Consider the following 20501-nt stretch of genomic DNA (forward strand, 5'->3'; position numbering starts at 1 on the left):
AGGGTCACCTATGGGATGACTCCAACAGCATCAGAGTGCCTGGGTAGGTTAGGTAGGCACATGGGCATACAGAAAAGAGTGGCAAACACCAAATGGCTAGATAGAAGATCTTTAAGTGTGCCAGGGGGTCTGGAGGTCAGCAGTCTTGGGGTGATGGGGGGGGGGGGCATTGGATGAGAGAGGGATGGGAGTTTTAGGTGTAGTGGGAGGGGGTTGCATTAGTTCACGGTTTAAGCCACTCTTAGGTCTAGTGTTTTTTTTGGGGATGAAAGTTGCATCTTGCCTTGCAATAAAGCAGACTTCTATTAACTTAGTCACTGGGCCCATAGAGGTCTTGCACATTTCAGCCAACTGTGCAACCTTTGCAGCTAAGGCACCTGCCAGCGTGATGTCTCGAGAGCAACCTTTGGCTCTCCATGTGGTTCGGACTATAACTCCCATCAACAATATCCAACATGGTCAATGGGGAGGGATCATGGAAGTCGTAGTCCAAAACATCTGAAAAGACACAGGTTCCAAACCCCTGCTTTGTAGACAGCCCTCCAGTATAAACTGCTCCCAACGAGATGCCAATGCAGAAGGGGCATCTCCCACCGAGTTGTCACTGCAAGAAAGTAGTATGGCGGGGGCAGTTGTCCTTGTAGCGAGGGCCCTTCCCAAGATGACGCCCCTTTGGTACAGTTCACCCAGTGTGATGTAACTGCAGTTGGGGCAGCTCCTAGCAGATTGATAAAACAGCAGAGGCAGCTCCCAGAGCAATATTGTTATAGTAAGGGCAACTTTATGCGTGATGTCACCGGGGCGACCGCAGCTCCCACTTAAATAACAAATCAAGAGACTGGCCATCTAGCTTATTTTTGAGATGGCGACATTTCTTTTCAATAGCCGCAACCAGCAATTTTTTCGTGGCCAAAGGCTATCAGCCAGAGCGGAGGAAAACAATGTTATGATACTTCCCCCCTCATCCCCCAGATGGGACAAGACAACTATCCCCGATTCTTACTAGGGTCTTATCCGGTTGCTGGCCCAAATCTTTGAACCCCAATCCAGTGGACCTCCTCACTCATTTATTCTAGCAACTGGCAGTGTTGCCTCCCAATTCTCAGAGGCGCGTTCGTGCTGCAGTCTCTGATCTGTACTCGCCTTAGGTTTCCATTTTAAACTTTGCACACCACTTTCCTTTGCGCTTGGACTTATTTTAAACATGGTCATAGTCTTGTATTTTATACATGGTCACATAATGCTTAAGTCGACACATAGCTGGCAAGTTCACCAGTTCCACGCGTGACACCTCGAGCCAATCCTATTTTTTTTCCAATGCATGCTGGAACTTGTAGGTCCATACTTAGTGGCGGAAAAAACGAAACTCAAAGTCCAAGCATGCATTAGGAAAAAAACCGGTGTCAATGTGTGACGCACGACATGGGAAAATTGTTAGCTATGGAGACCAAAGCTCCATAGCTTTCCTTTGCTTTAAACAATGGGTTTCCTTCGCTTTAAACAATCAGAACATGTGGAATTCAGGGTCCATCCACCAAAAGAAGCCTGCATTTAATGCAGTTTCTTCTTCTCACAACCTCCAGCCCACTAGCCAATCAGCACGCTTACAATAGAGGCTCCAACTACCCGTAAAAGCTGCAATACACGCTTACCTTTGTGATGTGTGCACAAAGCGAAGCTTGGAATGTGTACATCATCTTGGCCACTGGCCAAGGAGACATGGGCAGTCTCCGTCCCAGAAGTCCCTGGCATGGGCTTAATTTTAGGGGAAGGAGACAAGTGTGTTTCTCTCCCCACCCCTCCCCCCCCAACTTTTGTGGCACACCATTTTGTCACACTCATTTGGCAGGGGCCCCTTACATTCAGATGTCATGCACCCCCTGCCCCCCAACATGGTCTGCAATATTCCTCCACTGGTCCCTGGTGAGGTTTCCCCTTTTTGCTCAATTCTGAGCCAGGTGCAGTGAGCATGGTAAACAGCATGCTTCACTGCGCCTTTGCCTGATGCCCAGGCACCACGCTTATTCTGGACGTCAGCACCGGAAACCGGAAGGTGGCTCACCCACTAATCCCGGGGATCTGTCATCCAGGTAGCCAGGATACAGCAATCGCTTTTGGATCCAGTTCCTGGGGGTGGACCAGTGCGGGAGGATCACCTGGGTAAGGGTGATTCAGGGAGTGGGACACCGGATGGTGAGACCTGGTATCCCCCTCCCTGTAACACCTTTACCCCCATCCAACTAGGTAGGTTATTTAGGACCTCAGCCCCCCCCCCCCACTTTTATAACACAAACACTTTCTCACAGCCTGCTATAAGAGAAAACGGACTAACACTCGAGCCGTATACCTGATGTGTCCCAATAAAATGGTCAGGCAATTACTGACATCACACACACCTCACTTCCATTACACTGCCCCACACGGATAAAAGGCTGGGCACGAGAGCACACTTTGAGCGAGGCAAAGCACACAAGGAAACAGTTCCAAGGTGGCAGTTTAACAAGAGGAGAAACACGGCGAAACAGAAGGGGTTCACGAGGAGGGAAGTTCCCTTGACCTTTTCAACAAGGAACTATTACTTTCACGAAGCCTCGAGAATAGAAAGCATTAAACCAGGAAACCAGGCTGAGGAATCCTGCATGGTGTGTCGGAGGTACCTGGAGCCCTCCTGTGTCGATAATCAAGGCGGGAAGAATTGCCAGCTGCCGTGCTACCGTCCTTGGCTGCAAGAACAGAGCAGCATCAGTGAAATCAACACAGTCAGTGAGTTGGAAAGACCGATACAAGACCAGTCTGTGTTGAAGGCAAGGTTGCAGGCAGCAACATTGTATGGCGAGCGCTGGAACGAACATGGTATGAAACGCGAGTGATAACGAGCGTGAGTAAAGTTGAACTGCAGATGAGTATGTGAACTTTAAAACCAGGATGCAATACCTCTGACAGAGTTGTCCGGTACCACATGTGTGCTCAATCTAAGGTCTCTGTAAGGTATCCAGATCTAGCCAAGAGTTGACAAATGCGAAAGAGTGGCAAAGGATTATGAATCGAAACGGTCCTGCGACAGGTCAAGCAAAATCCCACACACAATCTAAAGTCTTCAATGTTAATACAGTAAAGATTTGTGTTACAACAGATAAATTGGTCCGAGCCCGGCAGAGGGAGACTGATTAAAGATTTTCTACCAAAGCGGGTCTGAGCCCGGCAGAGGGGGATCCGAGGTGAATAGTAAATCACAGAAGAAAATGGTGTATATGTGAAATACAAAAAGGGAAAGAACATTGTTTGTTGCATCAGGCCATCTGAAAGAAAAGACTTTGAATGGCAAAGAGACTTTTGACACAGAAGGCCATGAAGTTGAAGTTTTGAACTGCACCCTAGAGCTACATAAGCCTGAGACTGTGCTAAGCTTGTGTCTGCCACCTTGTCCCGTGCTGAAAACGCGGGGAAGGGAAGCCAAAATCTTGAATATCCTGACGTATCATTTCTTGAACATTTTCTTTTGCATAACATTGTTTCCCAAACTATTTTTATTTAGGAGGTAAGGATTGGAAATAGGTTTATTAGTATAAGCCCTTTAATTTTGATAAGACAACACTAGGACTGCGTTATTTGATGGTCGTAGCTTGCTCTCATCTTTAGATTTAGGATTAGATAATTGAAGTTCAAATACCCTTGAACTTTGGTCACTTGGTTATGTCTTACTGTCGATACCATGCCTTCCTTACAGCACTTTCTGCAATCCACCAGTTTTTATAGATAAGGGGCGGATTGCAATCTCGGCAGCAGTTTGCTAAATAGCGAGTTTATGGCAATTTAACTAAACTGTTGCTGAGAAAACGGCACAACAGAAAAAGCAATTTGTGTTTAAGCTGTTTCCCAAGCCTGTAACATCTTTATAAATACAACCTGTGATTAAACGCAAAAGAAGGGTTACACAAATTAAGGGTGTTTTGTGTGCTACTCTAGGACTGCAAGTTTAAGCAGTTTCTGGTAGGAAATGTCTTTGGAAAGGAGCGCAAAGCATATTAGACCAATGCCCCCCATCGTTGCCGAGCAGGCCCTCTGTAAAGCTAGGGGCTTGCTTGTCAGGGGCAAGCGTGTGGCCTACTTACCAGTTACCACTGCTATCCGTGGCACTCCTCCACAACAGCAACACCAAAGTGGTCCCATACATGCGTGCCACTTTTTTGCATTTGCAAAAGTGGAGGAGTGCCACACGAATCGGCATGTAAAATGGCAGATACCGAAAGTGCCGGTTGCTAGGTTGGTTCATCGCCCTTCCTAGCCCCGGCACACATATTCTGAAAGTGGCACATTCATTCCAACTACGGAAACAATGCGCCACCTTCAGAATCTGTGTTAAGAACCGAAAATGCTTTCGTTTTCGGTACTTTGCACCTTGTTCAGAATCGGGCCCTCAGTGTGATGTGACTGGTAACAGTAGCCGCCGTTGTGACGTCATTGCTCTTCAGCTCAAAGTCTGGCCCTGACAGCAGGGCAGTGCACACAGCTTGCAGCGTGGTGTCGCGCCCTATCCAGCGCACTATCAATCGTGAGAAACGCCCCAGCTGCGGTGCCAGTACAAGGGTCACTAGCAGTACTGGATGGGACCAGAAGTACTTGAGCAAAAGAAACTCGACCACACGATACAACCAACCAAACTGAGAAAACAGAACAAAAAACATGAATGCATGTGCAAACAAAGGCTGGGCTTCTGGGCGAAGGGCGCTGGCAGCTTTCGGGGTTAATCGTTGGTGCATGAAATGCAACGCAACTACTAGGGAAAAAGGGTAGCTGAAGACAACGTTTTGTTCCCACTCTTAGATGTACAGTGTAGGTGGGAATGACAGAATATCCAGAGAGGCCATCCAAAACCTTTCGAAAATGCCACTTCACTCAACCCCTTCTAGAACAAGCACACGTGTGACGTCATGAGCCTGCACGTTACCCAATGACATACATGAGGATGGAATCCAGTACTGGCGTTACATCTGCATTCTGGTCCCTGCAGGCCAGCAACTGGGGGAGAGAACATGCCAGAATGTAAAAAAAAGAAACAAACAGAAAATACATTTACATTCTGCCAAGAGGTGATGGAAAAGAACAAAGTAATTTGACTTTAAACACCTTTTCTGGTTGATGATCCCATTTTAGATGAGCTGGGACCATTCACAAAAAGTAAGGGAGTTTCCAGCAGGGGTGAGAGCTGAAGATTGCGGTGTGGATGACCTAGGACGAAACAGGAAAGGCCGAATTTATCTCGGCATGAATAATCGAGAAGGCGGCCACACAAAAGAAAGGGGAACAGCCTTCCCACAAGTGTGCAGGAGGCCAGAGGTGCCAAGTGGGCAGGAGGCCAGAGGTGCCAAGTGGGCAGGAGGTTATCGCGGGTGAGATCATTTCCCGTATAACGCATCTTGCCTTTAGAGTAAGATCTCCGTGTACTGTAAAAATGTTATTGCAATCTTGAACACACATTTTACTTAATTAAACAAAACGTTTAATCTCTCTCTCTCTCTCTTTTTTGGGATTTTTAGAAATACAATGATGCAGGTAATTCTGATTCTGAAAAGCTCTACTTATCAGACCCACGCCCTTTCATAATGCTCCATGCCAAAAGCATAGTGCAACCATGTGCCGCTTGGCTGACATCTCCAGCCGCCGCCCAGTGGCAGCAGGGCGGGTTCAAAGGTGGCATGCACATTCCTGACAGCTGCTGAACACAAAGTTGCAACAGGCAGAAGTGGCTGTTTAATGGTCTGCACCTCTGGTTCATAACATAATAACTGTGCACCACAGCCGCCCTCGTGGCGCGTTAAACTAAGTATAAGCCATATCTCTATAGGGCAAGGTTGCTGCACAGGTTGTTAGAGACTATGGCAACAGCATTTAGATGTCGTACTAGCGTCAGCTTGGCGAGGGGACTCAAACAACTGTATTGTCAGGAACCCCTTGTGCTAGGTAGATATGTAACCATGAAAACAACTGTAACTATGAAAGAACTAAGAATAGCGCCCAGATGTCCCCGGGTTAAGCAGCGCTACAAAAATATGACTAAATAAATAAATAATAAAATCATTGATGGGCTTGTGTGCGTTAGCCGCCTGGACTGGTTGTTCCCACAACAACCATGTGGAACCCTGCCCGGGAAGTTGCCCCTTTAATCTCCCCGAGAAAGGTGGACACCTTCCTTTAGGGCACAGGAATCTTCCCTGGGAGGCCACCTTGGAACTGGCGCTTCAAACTCCTGACATAACAAAGACACACTCACACCAGAGGGCAGTTCTTTTGAAGTAGGAAGACATGGGAAGGGTGTGGGGATAGCGTAGCCCAGAGGAGCGGGTTCAGGCCAAGATGGGGGTTCCACCATCTTTGATTCTGCAAGGGGAGGGCTCACTAAATGTCCTGCCCTTCCCCACTTCCTGCAGACAAAGAACTCTGGGTATGACATCAGATAACAAATGACACTTGTTAAATATACTGCATTGGACCATGGACAACAGGCTTTCTTTAGACAGACAATCTGCAGTAGTAATTTGCCTTTATAAGGGAGAGAAAACCTGCCCTTAGTTGATTCTTCATTGGACTTCAAGACAAGGAGTCACCTGAAACTCTGTTGCGGGTATAGTCTATTTAAAAGGTCCTCTGCCATAAAGGTGAAAGTCTCACTACCCGCCAGATAGAAGCCTTCATTGAAGAGGAAAGCTGCTCTCACTACCCGCCAGACAGAGGAAAGCTGCTCTCACTACCCGCCAGACAGAAGCCTTCAATGAAGAGGAAAGCTGCTCTCACGGCCCGCCAGACAGAAGCCTTCAATGAAGAGGAAAGCTGCTCTCACTGCCCGCCCGACAGAAGCCTTCAATGAAGAGGAAAGCTGCTCTCACTACCCGCCAGACAGAAGCCTTCAATGAAGAGGAAAGCTGCTCTCACTACCCGCCAGACAGAAGAGGAAAGCTGCTCTCACTACCCGCCAGACAGAAGAGGAAAGCTGCTCTCACTACCCGCCAGACAGAAGCCTTCAATGAAGAGGAAAGCTGCTCTCACTACCTGCCAGACAGAAGCCTTCAATGAAGAGAAAAGCTGCTCTCACGGCCCGCCAGACAGAAGCCTTCAATGAAGAGGAAAGCTGCTCTCACTACCCGCCAGACAGAAGCCTTCAATGAAGAGGAAAGCTGCTCTCACTACCCGCCAGACAGAAGAGGAAAGCTGCTCTCACTACCCGCCAGACAGAAGAGGAAAGCTGCTCTCACTACCCGCCAGACAGAAGCCTTCAATGAAGAGGAAAGCTGCTCTCACTACCCGCCAGACAGAAGCCTTCAATGAAGAGGAAAGCTGCTCTCACTACCCGCCAGACAGAAGAGGAAAGCTGCTCTCACGACCCGGCAGACAGAAGAGGAAAGCTGCTCTCACGACCAGGCAGACAGAAGCCTTCAATGAAGAGGAAAGCTGCTCTCACTACCTGCCAGACAGAAGCCTTCAATGAAGAGAAAAGCTGCTCTCACGGCCCGCCAGACAGAAGCCTTCAATGAAGAGGAAAGCTGCTCTCACGGCCCGCCAGACAGAAGCCTTCAATGAAGAGGAAAGCTGCTCTCACTACCTGCCAGAAAGAAGAGGAAAGCTGCTCTCACGACCCGCCAGACAGAAGAGGAAAGCTGCCCTCACGACCTGCCAGGCAGAAGAGGAAAGCTGCTCTCACGACCCACCAGACAGAAGCCTTCAACGAAGAGGAAAGCTGCTCTCACTGACCTCCAGAGAGAAGAGGAAAGCTGCTCTCACAAACCGCCAGACAGAGGAAAGCTGCTCTCACTACCCGCCAGACAGAAGCCTTCAATGAAGAGGAAAGCTGCTCTCGCGGCCCGCCAGACAGAAGCCTTCAATGAAGAGGAAAGCTGCTCTCGCGGCCCGCCAGACAGAAGCCTTCAATGAAGAGGAAAGCTGCTCTCACTACCCGCCAGACAGAAGAGGAAAGCTGCTCTCACAACCCGCCAGACAGAAGAGGAAAGCTGCTCTCACAACCCGCCAGACAGAAGAGGAAAGCTGCTCTCACAACCCGCCAGACAGAAGAGGAAAGCTGCTCTCACAACCCGCCAGACAGAAGAGGAAAGCTGCTCTCACGACCCGCCAGGCAGGAGAGGAAAGCTGCTCTCACGACTCGCCAGGCAGAAGAGGAAAGATGCTCTCACGACCCGCCAGACAGAAGCCTTCAATGAAGAGGAAAGCTGCTCTCGCGGCCCGCCAGACAGAAGCCTTCAATGAAGAGGAAAGCTGCTCTCGCGGCCCGCCAGACAGAAGCCTTCAATGAAGAGGAAAGCTGCTCTCACTACCCGCCAGACAGAAGAGGAAAGCTGCTCTCACAACCCGCCAGACAGAAGAGGAAAGCTGCTCTCACAACCCGCCAGACAGAAGAGGAAAGCTGCTCTCACAACCCGCCAGACAGAAGAGGAAAGCTGCTCTCAAGACCCGCCAGGCAGAAGAGGAAAGCTGCTCTCACGACCCGCCAGGCAGAAGAGGAAAGCTGCTCTCACGACCCGCCAGACAGAAGCCTTCAACGAAGAGGAAAGCTCCTCTCACTGCCCACCAGACAGAAGCCTTCAATGAAGAGGAAAGCTGCTCTCACTACCCGCCAGACAGAAGCCTTCAATGAAGAAGAAAGCTGCTCTCACTACCCCCCAGACAGAAGCCCTCAATGAAGAGGAAAGCTGCTCTCATGACCCGCCAGACAGAAGAGGAAAGCTGCTCTCACTACCCGCCAGACAGAAGAGGAAAGCTGCTCTCACTACCCGCCAGACAGAAGAGGAAAGCTGCTCTCACTACCCGCCAGACAGAAGCCTCTACCCGCCAGACAGAAGAGGAAAGCTGCTCTCACTACCCGCCAGACAGAAGCCTTCAATGAAGAGGAAAGCTGCTCTCACCTCAGGGCACACACTAGCATTTTGAGCATTTTGCCTGGGGCTTTGCCCTACGGGTCAGTCCAAGCCTGTCATGTTACAATACCTTGGCATGTTACGAGCAGCAGGAGGAAGAAGCCACATGACATGTCTTCAGTGATGAGGTGACTAAGCGCATGCAGCACATGCAGGTGGTTCACTTGAGCACACACGCTGGCTTCAATGTTTGGCAGCTGAATTATTGGAGAGCATGCAGCAAGGCCACCCAATCCAAGCCCCCTGGAGGCAGACTTCCACGAAAGCCCCCACACAAGATGGGGGCAGAGACCTGGGAAACCCAACAAAGCAGATCCGGGGACACGAGTAGCCTCCAGGCAAGCAGCCATGCCATTATGAGTGCTCCCTTGCTAGCCCTAAATTCTTTGGGGAAAAAAATGATTTTTTAATTGAAATTTCTGGGCTGTGGCCAGCGCCATGTGGTACTTTTATTTCAGGCACACTTCAGGGGGTGAGTTCTTAAAAACCTCAAATTCAGAATGCAGACAAAAACTTTTAGAGTAGAATAAGCATCCATTTCAGACTATGTAGTTTGCTTTTCGCAAGTTGGAGTTATAGCATGTTTTTTGCTGTTGTTTCCGTTACGATCATCACAAGACATTCCATCTCGGTGTCCTCGGTCACTTGACAAAATCCTTGTGCTTAAAAGCTTGTGTACACTGCAGAAATGTTTGACCACAGCACATAAAGTGGCCCTTGATTTCATTATGCCACATTTAAACAATTAATGCTTTGTTGTAATTTGTCTATCTTTCCCATCTCCATGGCATGCTGTTCAGGAGGTTTTTTTGCATGCATTAGGTAATGAATGCCCAATGTATGGGGTGTCGTGTGAGTGCGCTGCTTTCCCTAATTTCCCAACCTCCGAAGCCCGAAAAGTAGATCCACACAGGCTTTACATGTGGCCAACTCTGCACAAGACCTGTAGATGAACTGGCCTGCATCTCAGTTACTAGTGTAATGGTATCCACTACAGAGTGTCATTTGCTTTCTGACTTTCAGAGCATTATAGCTATAGCCGGTAAGATAGCTCAGTGGGTTGATCGCTCGCTGCTGGAATGTGTTGTGTGATCTGCAGGTTGCAGGTTCAAATTTGCGGCACAGCTAACTCAGCCTTTCATCCTTTTGAGGTTTGATAAATGAGTATCAACACAGGTTGGGGGATATTGTATGTATATTTGTTCTATATAAAGCACGTAAGCGCTAAACACATTATCATTTGGCCTTGAACGTCTGTTTGCGTTCACAGTAATTTGGTAATATGGGCCTATACACACACTGATATTAATGATATATGGCGATCCATTCTTGTATGAAATGTATATCGCATTACAGTGATATTGTAACCATATTTTTAGTACTGTACTTAGGAACAATGCTATTTGATGCCACTTCCTGTTTTGTCAAGGGGTGAAAGGGCCTGTTCCATCGCTTCCTGTGATATCACATGGGGTCAAATTACATCACTTCCTGTGATGTCATCAGAAGTCAAGTCGTGTGATGTCACTTCCACCACCCCTGGAATTTTGGGGAATTTTGGGGAAATGCCGTCCCTGCAGGCAGGGGGTCGGGGGGGAGGGGTTATCCAATATAACCGGGATAAGAGCTCATGGCATTTTTCTATTAATGAAGGGGCTCCTGACATAATTCATTCTTTCTAAAGGACTTTCTTCTTATTGAACTGCTGCCCAGTTTGATACGGCAGTATGACACTCAACCGAATACATACTATTTATTATATCAAGTGCAACAAAGTAAAAAAATGCAAAGAATAAATAAATCCATAACGTTTGCTTGCACATATTCAAGATGTGTTAATACTGGCCCAACCAATGTGGCCACAGACCTTTATTTTACAATTTACTATATGACGGACCTCTGGTCCGATATGCATACAGGACTAGAAGCATTAGTCCATGTAAAACCAATGCACAATTAAGTAAAGTGCCTTTGTGCAAAGTGCATGTGCATAAAGTGCAATAGTGCCAGTGCAAAAAGTAGAAACACATCATACAATGTCTTCCGCAAACTGCCAAAAACCAACCTGTTCAACTAACCCCGCCCCCAATATGCATTTACAGATGTCACTGCCACAGGAACTGTACAAATAACATACACATCTTCCCTCTCTGTATATAATGTACTCTATGCCTTTCTTGCACTGCCCCTTGACTCACTCATGCATGTATTAAGCAAAACCTTCTGTAACAGCGCCGCGATGCCTCAGGGCCTCTGTGCGCTATACAAATTCAAATAAATAAATAACATTAAGATTTAAAAAAAGTGGACAAATATTCAATACAAGGTATTGCTCAAGATACAAACATTAAAACTGCAGAGAAACAACATTGAAGCCACTTAAGTTATAGATGAAATCCTGTGGAATGCGGAAGCGTTCTAACCGAGGCATTACCTAGGAGAAACCGCTGGGGTCCTAGTTTCCCATTGCCTGCCTTACACCCCAGACTAATAAGTGCCATGCATTTTGCATTATTGTGCCTTCCTTCCTTCCCTCTATTACTGTTCGTGGTGACCTGGGTCCAAGTCCTATTTGTTACATGCCTCATGGAAGAGGGGCGCTCCAAGATGCTAACCGAGGGCCCAAATCTCAAAGTGTGACACCTTTTTTGCATGTGCCAATGTTTCAGCTGAGCACAATGGCGCATGGTTCAAGATCCTACGAGCTCCCAAGAAATTATCCCGATTTAAGCCATTTCTGGATGTTTGGAAAATGAATGGGCAAGCAAATGATAACACGGGACAAAACAGGTGTAGTTTCGTAGCTAGTTTCAAAACTAGGAAAACACATTTTTGACACTCATGCTCGTAAACATACCAGAAGAATCCGTGAACATGTGCATACAAATATTCAGTAAGGGTACCAATCTAATTCAGAAAAGCAATGGGGGCAAGGGTGTTCCTCTCAGAGTCCCGCTGTGGGGAGGAAGAAGGGGCACTTAACACCTTGTGCTGAGGATAATGTCTGACGGCCCCTCCCGATCCCCTCACATTTGTGTTGAGAACTGGGCAACCCTAGGCCAAAGAGCAATGCACCTTGCTGCGTGGCGTGGGCCGCTAGAGAGCTCCCCCGCCAGCGGTTCCGCCAGAATCTGAACACTCTTCCTGTGCCATTATCCGTTCTTACTGCCCTGCAGTGCTGGCCAATAAGATCCCCCCGGTTGCCACAGCTGGTAAAGGGGCGGAGATACTGCATATATGAGAGGTTAGGCTGTGGAACTGCTATCCCACCCCCCACACCCTGCTTTCTTTCAATGCCCAGAGGCTCCTCTCCATCTCAGGCTCTTCCGGGGGAGCTGGCAAGGTGGAATGTGGATTCCTTACCTTTGCCAGCTCCACATCTCATCGATCTCCCCTGGAAGACCCCCATGCAGGGGTTCAGCCTCATTCTGAAACTAAAGTCATGGGGCCCATCCCACCAGTAATTGGGGACGGTTTTGTGGCTGTGCACTCTATGCAGGGGTGGTGGAGGCATTTTGAAGGCACTGGAGCAGACTTCTCAGAAAAACAACCAGACATTCTAGCCCCAGACAAAAGTCCCAGCAGGGCCCACTCTGCACAGCCCCTCCACAGGTTCGGGTGAGGTTTGAGGCAACAACCAGCCTGCATGCCAACATGCTAAGGCCGGTCAAGTGAGTGTCTCAGGTATACCTCTCTCAGGCAAACCTTACTCCAAAAATATACATCTTGCCTCCTATAACTAGGGGTGTACTGAACTTTGGCTTCGAGTAAGTATTCAGCCGAATTCCAGCTGAAAAAAAGGTATTCGGCTACGGCCAAATAGTTTCTTGCTATTCGGCTGTTGCCGAATACTTTGTCATTCTCATTTGAATACAATGCAACACGAACTCAGAAAGGCAAATATGGACTTCAGTTTGAAAAACTGAATAGAATTAGACCAGACACTTAGCCACAAGACCTTACAAATTGCTATCACACAGCTGTAAAATATTGTATATTGTATCTGCCCCTTAGAGCATGTTTTGTTACAGATTCTTACACATAAGAGGTGCTGACCTTTTATACTTAGCCTGCAACAATACAGGAAAATCTTTTCTTTTGAACGAATGCTTATAAGCAAAGTGCACTTTCTTCAGTTGGAAAAGACAGTGTGCATATTTCACTTTAGGATACATTCAGTTCTTGTAAAGTCACTTCCCATTGCGTACGTCATAGTCCCCCCTTTTCTTTTTTAAGGACTTGAGTCCTGAGTTTAACATTATCTGATATTTTATCAGAAATGATAAGGTGCATATGTTTGTCTATTGGCGAGAAGGAGCGACGAGGATAAGTGAGCCGCATTTGTTCCTACGGGCCATACCCATGGAGAAACATTAAGAAGTCATAATGAGTAGTGGAGACTAGCAAGACTTGGTTATGTCAGGCAGAGTAACATGCCCCCACCTAACAGGCCTTTCAGAGGCATTTATGTTGGGTAATCAAAGTGGGCCAGTGTATGACAGCGGGTTGCAAATTGCAATCCATTTTGTTCAACCTAGTCCTTTTGCATTTGGGAAGCCTCCTACTTAGACTAGTACTGGTTTTGAATATGCAATAACATTCTATATATTTGGTCCCTTCATTTTGGTTAAATCTGCTTTTTATCTGGCTATTATACTTTAAATAAAGATGCTACATTGATTACAATGAAGAGAAATGAAAGTATAGAATGCATTTAAAATGGTGCTTTTTTTTTTTTAATAAGTGTGCTTTTTCAAGTTTGGAACACGATTCATAAATTAAAGCAACTAGTTAACAAACTATTCGGTATTCGGCCGAATGCTAAATAGGCTATTCGGCACAGCCCTACCTAGAACCCCCTAGTACTCTGCTTATGGTAATGAGCCAGACTGCCTCCTCCACTCATTTGCCAATGTCCAGGTCCTTGCTGCACACAGTGTCCAATATATCTATTGGAGAGGTTGGAACAGACAAACTGAGTAACGGACATGGCAGCTGCCTGCCTAGGCCAGCGATAGGGGTGCCAGGAGGAGACCGGGCCGTTTTCCTTGGATAGGCCTTTTCATTTATTTATTTATTTACTTTTTACATTTATAAAGCACACAAAGTGTCCCTCAGGCATCGTGGCGCTGTTACTAGCAAGGCGTCATGCTTTGCTATGAGTGCTAATCTTTTGTTATGCCTCGCATGCCCTTATGTTTTGCCAGGCCAGGCCATGCATTGCTATAGGTGGCTTGTTTGTACCCCTCTAACCTGGCCACGATTCTACTTCCGCCGTACTCTATATTGCTCCCAGGTGACCCACTGGGATCTCGTCCGCTGGCGCCCAATACTGTAAGTCCACTAACGCATTTTGCTCTCGGGTGGCCAATACTATTCAAGCGACTGGCTCCTAGATGTCTCCCCTTAATCTCGTAGCATGCCAAGATCTTCCTGCCCTCAACTCCCCTTGAAAATGACTCGCACCCACTGCTACATGCTCCCTAGTTTTTCCCCTCCTCCCAGAGGGTCTCCCTCTCCCTGCGTGCGCGCGCACACACACACACACACACCCACCCCTCTTCAGGCTGCCTAAGGGCATTACCTTACCCCCAGGATACCACGACATAGCCATGCCCCCACCAGATGATGGCCCACAAGGCCCTCCATTAAACTCCTCATTCTCTATAATCAAACACACTAGACATATACACACCTCAACTAAAAAATAAGCATCCAGACATCAAACAGAACCCTACACCTATATCATAAACGTGGGTATATCCGTTTTGGCCAATGCATCCGAGCGCCACGGGCATGCAAGGCTCCCCTTTAGACACTAATGTCACTATGCTCACGCCAGAGGGCACCTAGAACCAGAGTTTAGGCTACTTCCGGTCAGCACACATCAAAGGTATGTTGTATTTCCCCTCTCCCTCAACTAATATTTACCACATCACTCTCTTCCAGATCCGCCATAGCACCTGGAAACTGTGCAAAGGGCAGCTGTGCGCGGCACGCATGCCAACAGTATGGCATAACATACACAGCACCGCACACACGGACACGGCAGAGAGAGGAGTGCGCTAGGTCGTGTGTAAAGATGTGAACCAGTTAGCTGCACACTTTATCAAAACGGTATTGCACACAGATGTGCCACTCTGTTTTCTTTCATTCAATGCATGCTATTATGGGAGCGGTTTGGGGTTGGTTTACTACGGCTCCTTCGCAATCCCATGCAGCAACGCGAATCGTAAACATTAACATATTGACGTACAGAGGTTCTGGCAAAGTTGCCTCCAATTGGCGCTCCTTTACTAGAGTTCGCCAAGTCGCCCTAAACAACGTCATGATGAAAAGTGGTAAAAGTCATGAATAAGGATTGAAAAGGTCTCCCACTAGTTTTCAGCTTTTGAGTTCATGCCATCGCTTTTGTGTGCTACAATTCTTTTCCGTAGAATGTGCAACATTGCCTCTCGAATGAGCCAGGCCGCAGAAGCATTTTATTAGTAAGCAACAGCAGCTGATAGAATGCGTTAGAAAATGTGGTGCGGGTAATATGCGGATGGCGTACTGTGGGTCCTTTAATCGCTGCAACAGCAATTCAAGCGGGGGTGGGGTTCCTCCTGTGTGTGGGTCGATGTTCGTAGAACTTCCCATGGTCTTATGGCATCAGCCTGACAGATCTGAAAAGCTCAGAGGGCGACACTGCCCGCCTTGGGCCACAGTGGGAGACGCTGGCCGGCCTGGGAGACGCTGGCCGGCCTGGGAGACACACTGGCAGGCCTGGGAGACACACTGGCAGGCCTGGGAGACAGTGGGAGACGCTGGGCGGCCTGGGAGACACACTGGCAGGCATGGGACACAGTGGGAGACGCTGGGCGGCCTGGGAGACACACTGGCAGGCATGGGACACAGTGGGAGACGCTGGGCGGCCTGGGAGACACACTGGCAGGCATGGGACACAGTGGGAGACGCTGGCCGGCCTGGGAGACACACTGGCAGGCCTGGGACACAGTGGGAGACGCTGGCCAGCCTGGGAGACACACTGGCAGGCATGGGACACAGTGGGAGACGCTGGCCGGCCTGCGAGACACACTGGCCGGCCTGGGACACAGAGGGAGACACTGACAGGCCTGGGACACAGAGGGAGACACTGGCAGGCCTGGGACATTGACAGGCCTGGGCCACTGGAGGAAGACACTGCCCGGCCTGGGGAGACACTGCCCGGCCTGGGCCACAGTGGGAGACGCTGGCAGGCTGGGGCCACAGTGGGAGACACTGGCCTGCCTGGGGAGACACTGCCCGGCCTGGAAGGCACTGACAGGCCTGGACTGGCAGGCCTGGACCACAGTGGGAGACACTGGCAGGCCGGGGCCACAGAGGGAGACAGTGCCTGGCCTGAGGAAACACTGCCTGGCCTGAGGAAACACTGCCTGGCCTGGGCCACAGAGGGATAACCTTCAGTCACCAACAAGGAGGACACTGAAATTATGAGATCAACGAATCCGTTAGAGACGAGAGTGACTATTATGGGGGGAGGGAGGGCCAGGAGAGAGACAAAAACGATCTGCCCAGGATTACGCGTGCCATGGAGGAAAAGTCTCTGACAGAAAACCAGACTGGCACAGAAATAGCCAACAACGATAGTGACAAAGAGGCAGAGACGGATGTGAGAGCCAGAGAATCACTGACAAAAGGAGAAACACTAACACGAGGAGAGAGGCAAAGACAAACACTACCATGAGGAGAGACAAACGCTACCATGAGGAGAGAGACAACGATCAACACTACCACGAGGAAAGAGGCAAAGATAAAAACACTAACATGAGGAGAGAGACAAAGATAAACACTAACATGAGGATACAGAGAAAGACTCTCAGACAGAGTAACAGAGAGACCAGAGAAGCAGGCAATCAGAGAAAGAGATGTACTTCCATTAAGTCACATGCGCATTCTAACTGAGAGCCTGCGAGGCAGAAAGCCACTGACAGGCCCAAAGGGGAGGCAGACACTGACAGGACCAAGAGGGAGGCAGTCAAAAAGACATTGCCTGTGACGGGAACCCGCGAGCCAGCCAGTAGAACAACGCCATAAAAATCAGACACAGAGAGGGAGGTGGTGCCCACGGCTCGCAAAGAGACGATGATAGGGCTGGGGGCATGGGTATCACAAAGAACGACAGGGCTAAGAAAATGAGAAACACTAAAGAGACATCGGCAGCACAGCGGCACCCCTGTCCCAGAGACAGCTACTGAGAGCCAGAGGGTCACAAAGAGATACTGTCCAGACTGAGCGAGATTCCAGGACAACGGCAGCCTTGTGCGCTCATAAACACTCTATCCTGATGGGGAGGGGCGCTGCTAGGATGGGCTGGCGTCAGGCATACCTGCGGTGGAGGAGCAGCACGCTCCCGAGACCCACCAGCACCTGGATGACGCAGCACACTGATGGGGCTGGCAGCACACCTGAGGGAGGCTGGCGGGGGCTCCGCGCTTCCTGCACTCACCCGCTGGTAGGCTGCAGAGCCCGGCGGGACGTCATGTAGGTCTCGCTGCTTGGCTCCGGGTCGAAGGGATGACGGCCTAAAAGATTTCCGGGAAGAGGAGGCGGGCAGCCGGGCTGCAGTTGAGCATAAAGACCCTCTCACAGCCTCCTCTCAGCTGAGGGGCGAGGAGGAGGGGGAAAGGGAAAGGAGAAAGAGGACAAGACTTGGGAAGGTGGGGGCGTGACAAGCGAGATGGGGAGGAGACAGCCGAAGGGGAGAGTCAGCAGGAGGGGGCGGGAGGAGACGAGGCAGAGAGCATGAGGAGCAACTGAGGAAAGTAGGAGGGGATGAAATTAGAACGTAAGAGGGACAATGGAGAGAAGAGGAGGAGATACAGGGAAAGCAGGAGGCGGGGCCTAAAATGAGAGAGCCCAGGCAAATTAGACAAAGTGCCTAAAACTGGCCCTTTGCAAAACAAGCTGCCAACCAAACACGTCACCGCCGAAGAGAACGTGACACTTTCTGCAGCCCATGCATCGACTTTGGCAATATTTGCCCAGCTGGCCGTGCCGTCATAATGCACAGCAGACGAAGTTACTGGAGGAAAGGGGCGGCAGAGGAAGGGCATGGAGCAGCGTGAAAGAGGAGGGCTGGGGAAGGACAGGGGCGGCGACAAGGAAAAGTAGGTGGAGTAATGCGCGAGGAGGAGGGGGACCAGGGAGCAGGGTGCATCCGAGGATGGGGGCCTGCTGCCGAAAAAAGAACCAAGAGCGCCTAGTCAGTCGGCGTGACCCCCCCCCCCCATCTCTCTCTCTCTCTCTCTCTCTCTCTCTCTCTCTCTGTGGAAGAGGAGAGAGAGAGGGGCGGGAGAGGCAGGATGGCTGACAAAGTGAGACAAGATAAAAGAAGACATATGGAGAAAGGGTGGGCACAGGGGAGGGGCATGGACGCGTGACAGGAGGGGGTACTAGAGGAAGGGGGTACGTTGAGTTAATAGAGTGTACAAAGGATAAGAGAAAGCGATTAGGGAAGGACAAAGGTATTGGAAAAGTGAAGAAGGCGTGGGTAGGGGAAGCAGCAGGGGAGTTGCTAGGTCTGAAAAAGACCCGGGGCTACACTGATGTTGGAAATGTTGGGACTGGGGGCTAGCTAGTCTTTTGGCTGTAGCTCCTGAGATTCTATCCGGGGCTACAACCAAAAGATCAGGGGCTATAGCCCCCTTACCCCCCCCCCAGCAACGCCCCTGGGAAGCAGGAGGGGGCGGGGGAGGAGGGAAGCGGCAGTAAAGCGGAAGTAAACAACAGAAAGGCTTCACGGGGTTGCAAATGAAAATCCAAGTCAGCGCGCGGCCAGCATGCATATCAAGGACCTGGCAGCACTGGCACGGGTCGCTCTGGCCCCAGGGCAGGGGCAGTTTCCAGTCTCATATGTAGACTGCTTCTTATGGGCCGTGTCCGGCAGACTGTCAAAGATTGGGGGATGAATTCAAACGTGGCAGGCCCGATCGGGGCTCAGAGTCCTAAAGAAGAGGCAGGGGGTGGGGAGGGGGGCCTTGATAAGGGACGGCATGGGAATGTTACATATTTTTCATTCACCTTCTCTTAGCGGGGGCATCCCATTGCCGCGCCTCCCCCTCCTCCTACACCCTGTCCGGCCTGCCCCATTCCGGCCTCCGCCCATTTCTGCAAATCTTTCCTCCACCCATGGCCTTTGACATGTCTTCCATCCAATGGCAATTCTTCGTTTTGCAAGCACATATGCTAGATCTTTCAGTTTAGCAACATGCTTAAGTTTCTGTGATCTGGGGAACCCCCCCAGCAGGCAGGCCCAGGCTGTATCTATTATGATCGTGACCCCCTTTTCCGCTAGTTTCTGTGCCACTTCACCCCAGAAGCGCTCAATTACTGGACATGACCAAAACATGTGTATCATGTCAGCCTTTTCTTCGTTACATTTGGGACATGCTTGTCGTCCCGCATTTTCGAACCTGGATATCCTCAAAGGTGTCATGTATGCTCTGTGCGTTATATACAATTGAATCGGTTTTAGTCTTGCATTCCTTGACACCTTCTTGTGGTACCCCAGAGCACATTCCCACATCCCATCCTCTATCGGGGCTCCCGCTTCCAGCTTCCCAGTCTTGTCTCAATTGTGTTAAATCCTTCCCGACCTTAGACATCACCATCTCGTACAGTCTGGAAATCTCATGCCCTCCCTCCGATATATCATATATTGCCTCTATAATAGCATCTGGTTCATCTTCCAATACTGTTTCAGGCCATGTTTTCCTGATTCTATGCACCATCCTGTGATATGTAATATACTGGCCCTTGTGTAGCCCCGTTTCTCCCCCAGCCCTTCAAAATCTATACTAGACCCCTCTTGCCAGATGTCCCCTAACGTTACCAGCCCCACCGATTCCCAGTGGACCGTGATTATCATCCTCAGCTGTTTATCTTCCCCTGCCAATGCAACTAGTGGTACCTGCGGGGAGCATGGGAATGGGTTCTCCATCATCCGGCATGCCCGGCGCCACATCTTCCACCCAAGCATCATCATGTTCGGGCGCTCTCTCATTTCTGTCATGGGCAGCCAGATCATCTCTCTTAAATGGAATGGGGTGCAATCGTGTCCTAACAACCTAAATTCGGGGGTTGCTTCATCCGAGAGCCATTTGGCCACATATTGCAGCTGGCTCGCCACATAATAAACCTCATAGTTGGGCAGTTTTATTCCCCCTTTTTCGTAAAAGTTCTGCAGCTTCCATAGCGCTACTCTATTCCGGGAAGCATGCCACAGGAAATCCCTACACATACTCTTCAGTTTAGTAAAAAAACTTCTTGGGTATCATGTGTGGAATATTCCCAAAATAATGCAGGAGCCTAGGTAGGACCACCATCTTTAGCATTGCACCTCATCCCATCATTGCTAGGGGCAACTTCACCCAGAATTTCATGCACTTCTCAATTTTCACAATAGCTACCTCAGTGTTGTGCCTATGTTCCTCTTCTACCGTGTGATACACGTCTATCCCAAGGTATCGGAAAGAACTAACCGCCAGTGGTATTTGTAGCACCGGTAACCGTCTCACCAGGGTTCCCTTATAGCTG

At 49.4% G+C, this 20501-nt stretch overlaps 1 protein-coding gene across 2 annotated transcripts in view; it reads right to left on the bottom strand.

The window, feature by feature from the left end:
• The window catches only part of C1QH1orf21 (chromosome 1q C1orf21 homolog), a 723044-nt gene extending 705286 nt beyond the window's left edge, over positions 1 to 17758 (bottom strand). Inside the window, exon 1 of one of the 2 annotated variants that reach the window (XM_069641065.1) lies at positions 17413 to 17758. The gene's annotated coding sequence lies outside the window, so the exon portion shown is untranslated. Of the gene's footprint in view, positions 1 to 17292 lie in introns of both variants that reach the window. The other variant, XM_069641066.1, reaches the window with a different exon arrangement.
• Between the last annotated feature and the right edge of the window lie 2743 nt (positions 17759 to 20501).

Source organism: Ambystoma mexicanum, chromosome 1q (genome assembly GCF_040938575.1).
Source record: "Ambystoma mexicanum isolate Mex_15411 chromosome 1q, UKY_AmexF1_1, whole genome shotgun sequence".
In the NCBI taxonomy this organism is placed as follows: Eukaryota; Metazoa; Chordata; class Amphibia; order Caudata; family Ambystomatidae; genus Ambystoma; species Ambystoma mexicanum.